This window comes from Mytilus trossulus, chromosome 12 (assembly GCF_036588685.1).
Source record: "Mytilus trossulus isolate FHL-02 chromosome 12, PNRI_Mtr1.1.1.hap1, whole genome shotgun sequence".
In the NCBI taxonomy this organism is placed as follows: domain Eukaryota; kingdom Metazoa; phylum Mollusca; class Bivalvia; order Mytilida; family Mytilidae; genus Mytilus; species Mytilus trossulus.
The window spans coordinates 56290340-56305270 of record NC_086384.1 but is presented as its reverse complement, the minus strand read 5'-3'; the positions used below and the strand labels follow the sequence as shown (position 1 = coordinate 56305270).

Here is a 14931-nt window from a genome sequence, read left to right as displayed (position 1 = left end):
GCAAAAGTAAAAAAACAACTTACATAAACGCCAACGTGTACATAGAGATTTTCATTGAAAAGGTGTACTCCGGAATTATTCCGCTTTTGACTCCATTTTATATTTTTATTTGAGCTCTCTACGTTTGAGGTAGCAAAGGTATACACATGAATACAAAAACGAAAAAAAGTTTTTTTTTCTCTCTTTTGAAATGGTAATATACGCTGTTAAAATATATAAACATGCAGATATGTAGTACCTATTGCAAGATTGCAATATTTTTAAAAATTGTTACATAAAAAAGTAAGCAAATTCAGTTCTAGAATTAATAGATTAAATTAAACTACAGGGACTTCGGTTTGTCAACTAAAATCACCACGGACCTGCTAGAGCACTAGATTTTTCATTACAGAAGAAGTTTAAGAACTGAATCGTTTCTCTATAGAGGTCAGTATTTAGTGGCAATCTATTTCCGTCTTGGGTTATGTATCTGGTCCACAGGCACTTGTTTCTATCCATGGGAAGACCCACTGTCAAATATATTTACGTAAATATATCGTTTGATAGTGGGTCTTCGCATGGATAGAAACAAGTGCCGTGATCTGGTCTATAAAAAATATTTTGCCACAATTTTGTATTTTATTAGTCTATTCATGAATTAGATAATGTGTCTGGTGTGATTTTTTTTTACCACTGAATTAATCACCAATCAAACCATATGTATAAGAGGGGGGATAGGACCTTTATCAGGACTCCGGGATCGGATGTTTTTAACCTCGGGATTTTGGGATTGACCCTTTCAGGATCCGGGAATTCCTTTTTCGAATTTCGGGACCTCGGGATTTCGTGTTTTTAAGCCCCGGATTTCGGGATGAGGTATATTTTAGCCCGGGATTTCAGGATCAGGACCCCTTCTACCCCCTCTCATATAAATGGATTGAATTTGAAAAAATATCTGGAACCTGAATCCAAAGACAGAATGAATAAATAAATATAAATATAACTTTTTTATGCATCCCATAAAAATACATATATATTGGCGGGACTAGACACTAACTAATTGTAGCTGATAATCAGTGATTTTATTGTCGTTTCATACATAGGTAATAAAGATACAATATGGTACCAAACATGTGTTAAAAAACATATTCACTATTATCTTACATTTGTCTTAATAATTTCCGATAATATCAATAAAATGTCTTTCAAACTAGTGATGCCAGCGTATCAAACTTATAGTATGTCACTTTAAATTTGTTATTATCACATTCATTTTATCACAGAATGCAAACAGGGTAATTAAAAAACGGCGCTGATTGCAGTCCAAATTCAAAAACATTATAGAACTTTTTATAAATCACACTTATTTTGGACATTTTATATGACAAAATATATCTAATTAATTTTATGATAAAACTTTAGAACTATGTGGTCAATGTATAGCCTCAGCAGTTCCAACATTTTTTTCTATAAGATTACGCCACCAAAATCCATTAATCTCCAAGTCTTGGAAGTCTCGTGGACCGTGGAGTCCAAGATTTTGTCAACATTATACCAAAGAGTCTATCCGATTCATTTCCTATTAAAATACATTGTTCCCAGACCACTGCAGCTGCCTGCTGGTAAAAGTGGTCTCTAACTTTTACTGTTGTCACATAAACATGCAATTTTTTTACCCAATTTCAAGTTTTTGAAGTTTTTTTACCATAAATTATTCTTCCATATGTATTAAATGTACTTTAAATGTAAAGAAAAGTTACAAAAAGCATTCCACATGATTATGAGTATAAAATGTAAGATTAAAGATTATTTAGAGTCGATTTAGGCGGTAGCACATATTTTAATACATATAAAAATTCATACAGAAGCTATGAGAAATTGAAATTTGTTATTTTTTGTTCATTTCTATGCTAGGATGTTATGATACAAGAAGTCTAATTGCACAAATACTCTTGCATTCAACTTTTTTGCAGACAGCATGGTCTAATGCACATTTTTTTTTTCACTTTTCAAGGAAAACTTGCACGCAGTTTTAGTCTAAATTGGCATATATATTTGAACCACTAACTATTCTAAAGAAGACTGCTTTTTTATAGATTTAGTGAAATATTTATGATGGACTACATATTTTATGTACAAAGCTCTTCACATTTCACATACAATGTACATGAAACAGGCCGTTTAACCAGGGCCATGAATAAAACATATTTTGCACATTTTTCTGTGATAATCTACTTTTCTCTAGATTCGGAGTTCACCTAATGGGTAATAGAATTTGAATTGAGCACAGAAACACAAATATCAAAACATAAAAAGCCTTCAAATAAAAAGTCAGCATGCCTGTAACCCATAAACATGGAAACTGCTTTAAACTGCTTATTTAGCCGTAAAATGACAGAATTTCTATCAAACACAGATTTAAATCCTTTACTTTTATTGAGACCAGTAAACCATTCAGGGAAGTTGCCAAAGTAAAGAATCTACATTTACTGATTTCATCTCTTAGGCCAGAGAAGAGTTATTTCGTAGTGCATTTCTTTTAGACAATACATTGTACATTCAAATTAAAAAAAAATGGCACTTGTTCAATCTCAAAAAGATTTTACAGTGTAGTGTACTACTATTGGGACAAATAAAGCAAAATTATAGAAACTTCTACCAGCTCTCTAACTCAAAATATTGACAATTCTGTGTTAAGGGTGTCTAAAATTCAGTTTGACAGCTTCAGACATACTAATTTTTTCCCTTTTCCACTGGACCAAATCACTACTTAACATAAAAATTCAGCACCCAAATTTTTTATCATGTAATTTCATCCCCTTACTTAATATTTCATGCATAAAATGTCAAGAAATAAATTAGAAAAGGGTACGAAAAAAATTGGCAACTAATACACTGTTCACACTAGGGAATATATATATGTGGACAATGAAAATCAAAGGACAATAACTGTGTCCTCGCACCAATTGCTAAACCTCTTTTCTAGTCTCTAACTTTAATTTGTCTCAACAAATGTTATAAAACTTATACACTGCTTATTACAACAAAACACAGATTAAGTTCAAATTTGACTTTTTTCACTGTTTCTGGTCTTGAGTTACAATTATTTATGCTCCATTATTATAAAATGAAAAAATATCCAAATCTATGGTGGATCTAAAAAACTTTTTTTTACGGATTATATTTATTTATATATATGATTTACAAACTTCAGAAAAGGTTGAAAAGCATTTTAATTTGAGGATATTCCAACCTGAAGCAAGTTGTACCAATGTTAATGATGGAAGACCCTGTTAGAATACTGTGCATACCTGGGGCTAAAACTTAATCAAAGATGACCTTTGCTGAAGTGGTGAGACTTGCTATGCATGTAACAGGAGACCAAACTGAGACCACCTTTGATATAAAGGTATGAAAATGATGTCTATTATTATAAGAATGAATGGAATATATTCCAGTTGAATGTGACTTTTTTTTTATATTTCCTAGTCCCTACAAACAAAGTTTTGGGAGATACATAGAAATCCCTATATCATCCATCTGTAATTTTTGCAAGTGCAACCCCTCAGATCTGCTGAAATTGATGACATTACACAGTAAAACATAGGGCTCCTTATCAGCGAGGTGTATAGGCGAGTTAGGATAGTCGAGTTATGAAGGGCAAGATATGAAAGACCAATTGCAAGTAACAAAAATAACATTTTTCTCTAATTTCTTAAGAATTATATATACAGTCATATATATATAATATATATATACAGTGAGTGAGTCTTAAAATGGTTGTGGCGTCTGATTTTGTAATCAAAATTTTTACATTTACTTTACATTTAATAAACAAAGCATAGATGTACCCAAACTTAGTTATACATTGCATCAGGAAGGGTCCCGGTATTTTGATTGCAGAATTTGAAAAAGTTATGTGATAATTATTTATAAGAGGCCATATATCACCAGCCCAGTAGTCAGCACTTCGGTGTTGACATGAATATCAATTATATGGTCATTTTTATAAATTTTCTGTTTACAAAACTTTGAATTATTCGAAAAACTAAGGATTTTCTTACCCCAGGAGTAGATTACCTTAGCCTTATTTGGCACAACTTTTTAGAATTTTGGGTCCTCAATGCTCTTCAACTTTGTATTTGTTTGGCTTTTTAACTATTTTGATCTGAGCGTCACTGATGAGTCTTATGTAGACGAAACGCGCGTCTGGCGTATAAAATCATAATCCTGGTACTTTTTATAACTATTTACACCACTGGGTCGATGCCACTGCTGGTGGACGTTTCGTCCCCGAGGGTATCACCAGCCCAGTAGTCAGCACTTCGGTGTTGACATGAATATCAATTATATGGTCATTTTTATAAATTTTCTGTTTACAAAACTTTGAATTATTCGAAAAACTAAGGATTTTCTTACCCCAGGAGTAGATTACCTTAGCCTTATTTGGCACAACTTTTTAGAATTTTGGGTCCTCAATGCTCTTCAACTTTGTATTTGTTTGGCTTTTTAACTATTTTGATCTGAGCGTCACTGATGAGTCTTATGTAGACGAAACGCGCGTCTGGCGTATAAAATCATAATCCTGGTACTTTTTATAACTATATACATGTATGTTGGAAAGTCATGCACACATAAAATTCTTTCATGAGAGTGACAGTGTTCATTTTTCTAAAATAAAACTGGATACACTGTAGATACAAGACAAAATGTATACTGTTCTGAACAAATCAAGCATAAGAAAATTAATCATGTAGACAAATAAAATAAACTTGCAAATTGCCAGAACAAATATTGCCTCTACAGCTGCCCCAAAAAGACCACTCTTAATGAAATTTGCAGCAGAAGAGGTCTTTTACATATAAGTGCTATAGTTTTAGTTACTATCTCTCTTTAAGTTTAAAATGGCACTCACAGTGTTGTCTATGAATTTAATGATCATGATGATAATTAAATTACAAGCCATCCTCAGTATTTCAAAAGGCTATCTGTTTCTATGGAAAATAAACATACTTTGTGTAGAGATTACATTTTTATTACATGACACTCAGACTCAGATGAACAACATAAAGATGATCGAATCAACAATACTGTAAAAATTCTATAAGCAATCATCCTTCAAAAATGTTAAAGAGATACACCCAAAAAATATAAAAATAGTTTTCCCCACATATCACATGAATGAATAATTATATCTTAAAAATAAAATATATCATATTTTTGTTATTGGTTAATAAAATTCATTTTATTGGAATTTTGTTTACAGTGTATAGAAATGAAGAAATCAATGGGAGCCCCTGCCAAAAGGAGGAGTGTTGTTACAGAATATATAAGTTCCCAATGGTAAAACTATTCTGGAATATTATTTCCACAAGAAGAACTATTATTGTATAGCAATATAATATTTCCCACAGAAAGTAACCAAAAGTTAGCGTGTGGCTGTCATCCTAACAAACAAAGGTTTACATAGTATTTATCAGGTATTGTTGTATATGGCTGATATATATGAATATATATATTGAACTGCATAAATATCAGCTCTCTGCATTTCCATCCATTAATAGTGTTGCTTCCAAAATCACATAAAGAATATATTTAGACTCCATTACAATGTATCTTGAATGCATTTATTTAACTATATATGCAGTGTAATGCAAGACATATTTCTTAATGTGAGAAACAGACAGCTACAAACATGAAAAAACAGATTTAATTTTCTGAGGCTTATCACATTTATTGAATGATCAACTTACAATAAAGAATGGAAAGGGGTAATGTGTCAACGAGACAACAACCCAACCAAAGAGAAGAAAACAGCCCAAGGCCACCAATAGGTCTTCAATGTGCATTTTTTATTCTTATAAGCAAAAAATAAATAAGAATTTATATGCTTATGCCTTCATTTTTTTTTGTAGGCAACATTCAAACAGTCAGATATTCTACATTTCGGGTTAGTTATATATATACACATTCAGAATTCATCACACCATTTGAAAATATGGTAAATTACTTAAAGGATGTTTTCATCTCCTTTTCAAAATATCAAGCTTTTCATCAAACTGGTAAATATTGATATGTGATTAATAAAGAACAAAAGAGCAAAAAACAATTAATAACTGTCTTGTTTGTGCTTTTTTTGTTTGTTTGAGATATATCATGAGATATAGGCTATTGAAAATTTGTGGGGAAAATTATCTCTTGAATTTCGATATCTTAATCATTGACAAGTCTTACTTTCCAAACACTATAATAATTACAAAATGCTAGGAAGCTAAAATTACAAGAATTCAAAATTTGTACAAATGACTTCTTTCCAGAATGTTAAAGATTCTGAAAAGAAAAATGAATGTTGCATTTTTGTCTTCAATTGGATAGAACTATAGAGGAATTACGAAATCTGACAAAATTTAAAAACTTGACTAGTGAACATCTTTGATTAATATGGATTTAATTCTGCTGTATGGTGTTATTTAAATTTGAACTTAAGGAAAATTGATATACACTAGAATACAGGGGTTCAAATTTAGGTTGGTTCTAAGTCCATGACCTTCCATTTACGGATTAAAACTATCCCATAGGTAGTTTGTTGCACCCAATCTACTTGCCTATATTTGCTGTTTAAGAAAATTACAAAAACATTTTGATCAAAAGAATGAAACTTTGGATCTTTATTTGCCTAATGTGAATTTGAACTGTGGAACAAAAATACATACAGTTTTCAACAAGCATTTAATTCATTTGTTTTCAATACATCATATAAAAAAATTATGTAGAGTGGGTGGTTAATTCAATACGATTTTCTTTTTATCAGATACGGAATAAAGAAATTGCTGTTGAGCAAGAGAGGAGTTTCTGTGACGAGATTGATACACATAGAGCATTTGGTAGTGTATAATAACAAGTTAACATTTTTTCTTAATTGGAAACAATAAATTACATGGCTTCTAAAACGGTCATATATTCCTTACAAATGACAGTATGTCTGGGATAAGCATGATACCTTCATCTACTTTTCAGCTTTCTCAAGAGACGGTCATATTAATACAATTCACCAAAACATTTGGAAGTTCCTACATGTCAGCTGTTTACATCTAATTTCTTTTTTCAAAAAGATTAAAGTTATTAGAAATATGTTAGTAAATGTTTTATAAATATGATTTGATAACAAAAATTTAAAAGGTCATTAAAACAACGTTTGATCTTGTCAGTATGTGTGCAGGTGGGAAATTTAATAATCTATCAATGCTCATAAAAAATGCTATTAAAATTATCATTGATACGTTTATCTAACTTTCATTTCTAGTATTTTGATGATGAAATAATGTGGAAAGAGCTACTTTTACTCAATCGTGCTTTAAAAATGCACATGGATTTTACGTATCCATATCTGGTCCATGTTTTATCATTGTCAAGTCAACATCTGGTTAATGTGTTACCAAAATATGTTTTTCAAAATGAAAATATAGTTTTTATACGACCGCAAATTTTGAAAAAATTTTCGTCGTATATTGCTATCACGTTGGCGTCGTCGTCGTCGTCGTCGTCGTCGTCGTCGTCCGAATACTTTTAGTTTTCGCACTCTAACTTTAGTAAAAGTGAATAGAAATCTATAAAATTTTAACACAAGGTTTATGACCATAAAAGGCAGGCTGGTATTGATTTTGGGAGTTTTGGTCCCAACATTTTAGGAATTAGGGGCCAAAAAGGGCCCAAATAAGCATTTTCTTGGTTTTCGCACTATAACTTTAGTTTAAGTTAATAGAAATCTATGAAATTTTGACACAAGGTTTATGACCACAAAAGAAAGGTTGGGATTGATTTTGGGAGTTTTGGTTTCAACAGTTTAGGAATTAGGGGCCAAAAAAGGGCCCAAATAAGCATTATTCTTGGTTTTCGCACAATAACTTTAGTTAAAGTGAATAGAAATCAATGAAATTTAAACACAATGTTTATGACCACAAAAGGAAGGTTGGTATTGATTTTGGGAGTTTCGGTCCCAACAGTTTAGGAATAAGGGGCCAAAAAGGGACCCAAATAAGCATTTTTCTTGGTTTTCGCACCATAGCGTTAGTATAAGTAAATAGAAATCTATGAAATTTAAACATAAGGTTTATGACTATAAAAGGAAGGTTGGTATTGATTTTGGGAGTTTTGGTCCCATCAGTTAAGGAAAAAGGGGCCCAAAGGGTCCAAAATTAAACTTTGTTTGATTTCATCAAAATTGAATAATTGGGGTTCTTTAATATGCCGAATCTAACTGTGTATGTAGATTCTTAATTTTTGGTCCCATTTTCAAATTGGTCTACATTAAGGTCCAAAGGGTCCAAAATTAAACTTAGTTTGATTTTAACAAAAATTGAAACCTTGGGGTTCTTTGATATGCTGAATCTAAAAATGTACTTAGATTTTTGATTACTGGCCCAGTTTTCAAGTTGGCCCAAATCGAGGTCCAAAATTAAACATTGTTTGATTTCATCAAAAATTGAATAATTGGGGTTCTTTGATATGCCAAATCTAACTGTGTATGTAGATTCTTAATTTTTGGCCCAGTTTTAAAATTGGTCTAAATTAAAGTGCAAAGGGTCCAAAATTAAACTAAGTTTGATTTTAACAAAAATTAAATTCTTGGGCCTCTTTGATATGCTGAATCTAAACATGTACTTAGATTTTTGATTATGGGCCCAGTTTTCAAGTTGGTCCAAATCAGGATCTAAAATTATTATAATAAGTATTGTGCAATAGCAAGTCTTTTCAATTGCACAGTATTGTGCAATGGCAAGAAATATCTAATTTCACAATATTGTGAAATAGCAATTTTTTTTTTAATTAAGAGTTATCTTTCTTTGTCCAGTATAGAAAGCAAGAAATATCTGCAAGATTTTTTTTTAATTGGAGTTATCTTTCTTTGTCCAGAATCAACTTAAATCTTTGTTATATACAATATACAATGTATATTCACTTTTTACTACCAACTGGTAAATTTAAATAATCTTTACCATTCAGTGATAACAAGCATTTTTTTTACATCTTAATATTTTATGATGTATTTAAATGAGTAGTAATTGTTGCAAACTCCATTAGAATATTTTAATTGAAATTAGTTTTGGAATAAGGGAAAGGGGGATGTGAATAAAAAATTGGGTTCAATTTTTCTCATTTGAAATTTCATAAATAAAAAGAAAATTTCTTCAAACATTTTTTTGAGAGGATTAATATTCAACAGCATAGTGAATTGCTCTAAGAGAAAACAAAAATTTTAAGTTCATTTGAATACATTCATTCTGTGTCAGAAACCTATGCTGTGTCAACTATTTAATCACAATCCAAATTTAGAGTGGAATCCAGCTTGAATGTTGTGTCCATACTTGCCCCAACCGTTCAGGGTTCAACCTCTGCGGTCGTATAAAGCTACGCCCTGCGGAGCATCTGGTTGATAATGTTATTTTGCACAAATAAAGAGTCTAAGGCAGAATATAGTACACTGATGTTGCTCACTTCAAATGATGAACTGTCAGTTTAGCACTTTACGCCAGAACATTGAATTTATTTCAAAGTAAAGTTTGATATCTGTTTTTTTTTAATTGTCAATCATTGGTTATATGATGGCCAACTGATTACCATGGTTGTCTTTTGTTACATAGTCTTAAGAGATCTGTATACATGGTATAAGACACAAAATGTCCGGCTGGCTCAAATATTTTTTGGAAGCCCTGGTAAATAACAATATTTTTTTAAAACAAAATGTCACCATTTTCAATATGACAACAGACTTATATTTTAAATTCAGTTTGAGGAATTATTCACATTTGCACAAACAAAATTTGTTGATAGTTTAAGACCCCTTTTTGGCCCCAAACTATAGCAGTTTTACAAAATTCTTGAAATGTAAACTTTCAGTTATTTATTGGACAGTAGAATGCATCTGCAACATAAATACTGGCTGTTCTTGACAATACAATGCACATACATCAGGTACTAGCACCACTGAAATCTTAACAATTCTAGCATTTTAGTCAAATTTTAGACGGTTTTCATGTAAAGCGAAAGTGGCCGCATTCGTGTTCATCCTTTATATTAAAATGTAAGTTGTATTTTATGATAATACAAAACATATATAAAGGTTGAGGATGAACACGGATGCGGCCACTTTCATTTTTGACAAAAAACATCTGAAAAGGTGACATTTTTCAGCATATTTGGTAGATTTTTCATGTTTGAGCTTGAATTGGAACGTTTTTAATGACTACCGTAAATCAGTAGAAATCTTTCACAAAAACTATTTATTCAAATGAAATAGTTTTTAAAAAGTGGTAAAAATCTTTCGTCAGATGAATCTGAAATTTGAGGCCAAAATCGGCCCTAACCGGACCTATAAAAAAAATCTCAAACCTGGTGATTGAAGTGCATGTTATATAAATTATTGCAGTTCATCATCCACTCTTTATGTACTTTTAACTTGTTAAAGCAAACTTAAGTTTTAAAAAAAAAAAGATCTGAGAAAGTCAATCAAGTTGAAGAGTGTGTATATATTGCAACTTAAAACTCTTTATCTCTTTTCTTTATATATTGATATAAATATATATCTATGTGTATATTGTTTCAGAGTGTAATGAAGTTGTGAGTAGTATTTTAACCAAAAGAACATCTACCCTAACAACAGTGAAGATTAAAGCGACCAGTTGCTGTATGGTGATATTGAAAGAAATCCAGGACCTACAATGGTATCAATCACCCCAAAAAAATATTTTTTAAAACTGAAATTTATCTAGGATTATTTGATCTGAAAAAAAACTTTCAATATGAGACATATGCATATAACAACTTCATTAAAATCCATTTTATTAAGGCATATTGGAAAATGTTTCAATTCATCTTGTGACTGTCATACAAGTGAGAAGTTTAGCTAGCTATAAAACCAGGTTCAATCCACCATTTTCTACATTAGAAAATGCCTGTACCAAGTCAGGAATATGACAGTTGTTATCCATTCGTTTGATGTGTTTGGACTTTTGATTTTGTCTTTTGATTTTTGATTTTCCTTTTTGAATTTTCCTCGGAGTTCAGTATTTTTGTATTTTTACTTTTTTTTTTTACATATTTTTAAGGAGATTTAATGTTTTATTGACCAATGGAAAATCTGCTTAGTACTCTGGTGAAGTAAGGCAGACTGGATATGCTGCTCCAAACAGTTTCCCTGGGATTAATAAAACATTTGATCAATTCAAAATGGACATGAACAAAAAATATACCTTTACTGCCTTCTCACAGTATTTTTTAGTTTGGTTTCCTTTAAATTTCAAAACGAGAAGAGACTTTACTGGTATAGTTTTAATTTTCCAGATACAAAATCAAAAATAAATAATTCTGATATAATTGTTACATTGTACTGTATACTAAATTTATTGAAGATTATTGTTTTAAACCTCTTGCCTTGATATAATCGTGTCCGTATCCAACTTATTGAGTTTTTGAGGTGAATATAGATCTCACCCTGTCAGTCTGTCTGTCCATTAGAACTAAACACAAATTGTCCTATCAAATCAATGTAATTATCTGCCCTTTATTATAAAAGGGTATTTTTTTAATTAAATTTAAATATGCTTGATTACACTTAAATGTTTTGATAGTTGGATCTACCTTGCAAGCCAAAGATTTTCCAGTCGTATAATAAATTATATTTGGTAAAATATTTTTAAACCAAAAAAAGGTATTTTTTGCGACATGTCCAAACCAGAAGATTAGAAAAAGACACCATACCAACTTGAGTTTGATATATCACTGGGAAAGCCAGTCATCTTGTGGAAATGTAATATAAATAGTTCAAACTTTTTTTTTCTTTCAAAATGTTTATTTCAAAAATTAAACCAGATTTTGTGAATTTTACATGAAAGTAATTTTATTTTAGGTTTATGAAGACTTCTTAGAGCTTGCCATATAAGTGTCAACAATTTTAAAGAACAGAGAAGACTATTATTGCACTTAGTTTTGAGTTTTTGTTTTATATTTTACCACTATGATAGACTAATGTTAAATTCAGGAATTGTATTTTTCTGATATATCTGTTTTGTAATTACGTTTTACTCATTTTTAAATACGTTTGAGACGGGTTTTTTATACCTTTTCCTACTTGAGTAGCATTGACAACTATTTTAAGTTTTTAGTAAGGTTACTTTCTTTGGGTTTTGTATTTTATAATATTAAGATGTCATACTTGAATACCTTGTAGTTATGAACTGTGTATTTTACTTCTTGATTCTTTGATATGTGTAGTATTATTCTCCCCCCCCCCCTCCAATTATATTTAGTTTTGTAAAATATATTTTCCATAAGGCCTGTCAACAATGGATGCCTCTCTAGATAAAGGTTAAATAATCTTGGCACACATTAAATATGAATTTCAAAAGAAAAAAATATGAATGAAGACTCCATACAAAACTACTTTGGAAAGTATCACTCCAGTGATTCTTCTGGTAAAATTCAGGTATGCTCTAATTCTCAGTTTTCATTGGGAACTTTCTTCATTGCATAGAGGATGCTTTATCATCTGTTTTATTACACCTAACAATGCAAGTGTTAAATGTTGGGAATACAGAAAGACAGACATAATGATTATGATAAGTTAACAAATAATTTTACTTCAAATATAATGAATATTTAAACTGGAATTGACTATTCACATGTTATGCTCATTGATTGTTGACATTATGTGTTGAAAAACAGAAATAAGTCAAAAGAATTACAAGACAGAAAGTCCAAAAGTCACAATTTATCAATTGATAATAAATTTGTTTGCTCTATAATAGAATAGAATGTTTCTAAAAATGTCGATTGAATTAGTCTTTCTATAAAAAAAAAATCTCTCCAAACCACATTGTGACCTCTTTTTATATATGATTTAATTGGTTACATGTTTGTCTATTTTGTTATATACTTTAATGTTATGCATGAAAAATATATTAACTGTATGCAAATGAGGAAAAATTGAAAGTTTTATGATAATAAAAAAAAAAAAAAATTAAACTTGTTTTGATTGATTTGATTTTATCCAATATGTATATTAAAAGAAAAGCTAGTATTTTATTGTTCAAAAATTACAAATGGATTAGCCACAAGTTTTTCAACTTAGAAACGTCTTCTTCAAAAAGGAAACCTGTTCCAATAATTGATATGGCTTTGAAATATAATTTGCATCTTAAAGAAAATAATGGAGGAAAAGAAAGAAAACGAGAGAGACAATTGCTTCAACAGGATTATACTGTCATAATCAAAGTTTACACAAAGAATTGACTCAATTGAGTGTAATAAAATGCCTGAATTAGACTTAGCATATGTGAAATGATTTTATTATTAAATGATAACTTTACTATTCCCACCAAGTAAAACTAGATCAGGATACAATCTGTGTGAATTATATGGGTTTCTTAGAAATGATCTACATGTATACATGTATGAATTGTCTGTGATTCTTAGATATCGTCAGTATGTTATGTCTTTTTCAAAGATCTTGTCTGAATGTATTTTCCAATATTCAAACATACAGTGTGTATGCTGTTTCTGTGGTTATTAGATACATTCCAAGCAATATGTAATGGTTTTAAATTATGATAAATGACCATAAATTTTTCATGTTACAGGATAATTTTTCTGAAATATAAATTTTATATCTCAAAAGTTAGAAGGCTTGGATGCTGCAGATACCATATGTTAAGATTTTTTTCTCTGTTAAATGTCCATGTCCATGTCCATGTCCTCAACCTCATTTTAATGGTTCAGCATCTGCTTATATGTTTGTCATTTAAATTTAGTATATACTATGAATAATAGGATGGATAACTATATTTGGTATATTGATTCCTGGCTATGTATACATTTCAGTTATACAGGGTTTTTTTCTGACCTTTACCTCATTTTATGTTGAAAGTTATGTGATTAGTTCCATTTCTAAAATACTGGAAGTAGTAGGTCAACTATATGATGTATATGTAATGATTGAAAGGGGTACATACATGTATCAGTCTGGCAGGTTTCATCTAACCTTGGTCTAATTTTCATGATTCATGAATGTCGGTAAGGATTTATCTGAAATGTGAATTGTCTGTGATACTTGCAGTGAAACCTTAATCTATAAAACTCATAAAATCAATGGTTAGTTACAGATGGACAATGTAAGACAAATGTACATAGACCATTAGTAAAATATAGATAATGAAATATTTAAGGCATGTACATAAGACAATTAGTTAACTTTAGATGTTAAAATATATAAGGCAAATGAGATTTCTAGAAACAGTCTGTAGGTACTGTCTGCAGTTCTTATATATAGTCTGTAAGTATTGTCTGTGGTTCTTCGATGTAATCTGTAAGTATTTTCTGTGGTTCTTAGGTACAGTCTGTACGTATAGTCTATGGTTCTTATATACAGTCTGTACATATTATCTGTGGTTCTTAAATAGTCTGTTTGTATTGTCTGTGGTTCTTAGATGTAGTCTGTAAGTACTGTGTATTGTTCTTAGATACAGTCTGTAAGTAAAGACTATGGTTCTGATATATAGTCTGTAAGCATTGTCTGTGGTTCTTAGGTATAGTCTGTAAGCATTGTCTGTGGTTCTAAGGTACCCTCTGTATGTATTGTATGTGGTTCTTAGATGTAGTCTGTAAGTATTGTATGTAGTCCTTAGGTACAGTCTGTAAGTATAGTCTATGGTTCTTAGATACAGTCTGTAAGCATTGTCTGTGGTTCTTAGGTACAGTCTGTAAGTATAGTCTGTGGTTCTAAGATAAAGTCTGTAAGTATAGTCCATGGTTCTTAGATATAGTCTAAGCATTGTCTGTGGTTCTTGGATGTAGTCTATAAGTATTGTCTGTGGTTCTTATGTACATTCTGTAAGTCTGTGGTTCTGAGATACAGTCTGTAAGTATAGTCTGGTTCTTAGATTTAGTCTGTAAGTACTG

At 30.6% G+C, this 14931-nt stretch overlaps 2 long non-coding RNA genes across 2 annotated transcripts; both read left to right on the top strand.

Moving 5' to 3' along the window:
• Positions 1-322: 322 nt before the first annotated feature.
• Positions 323-5307, top strand: LOC134693755 (uncharacterized). Its single transcript, XR_010102463.1, has 3 exons — positions 323-426; positions 3194-3388; positions 5246-5307. It is a non-coding gene; the product is annotated as an uncharacterized LOC134693755 (long non-coding RNA).
• A 1466-nt stretch (positions 5308-6773) lies between these two features.
• LOC134692902 (uncharacterized) lies at positions 6774-12876 on the top strand. Its single transcript, XR_010102288.1, has 3 exons — positions 6774-6863; positions 10583-10700; positions 11885-12876. It is a non-coding gene; the product is annotated as an uncharacterized LOC134692902 (long non-coding RNA).
• Positions 12877-14931: the final 2055 nt, after the last annotated feature.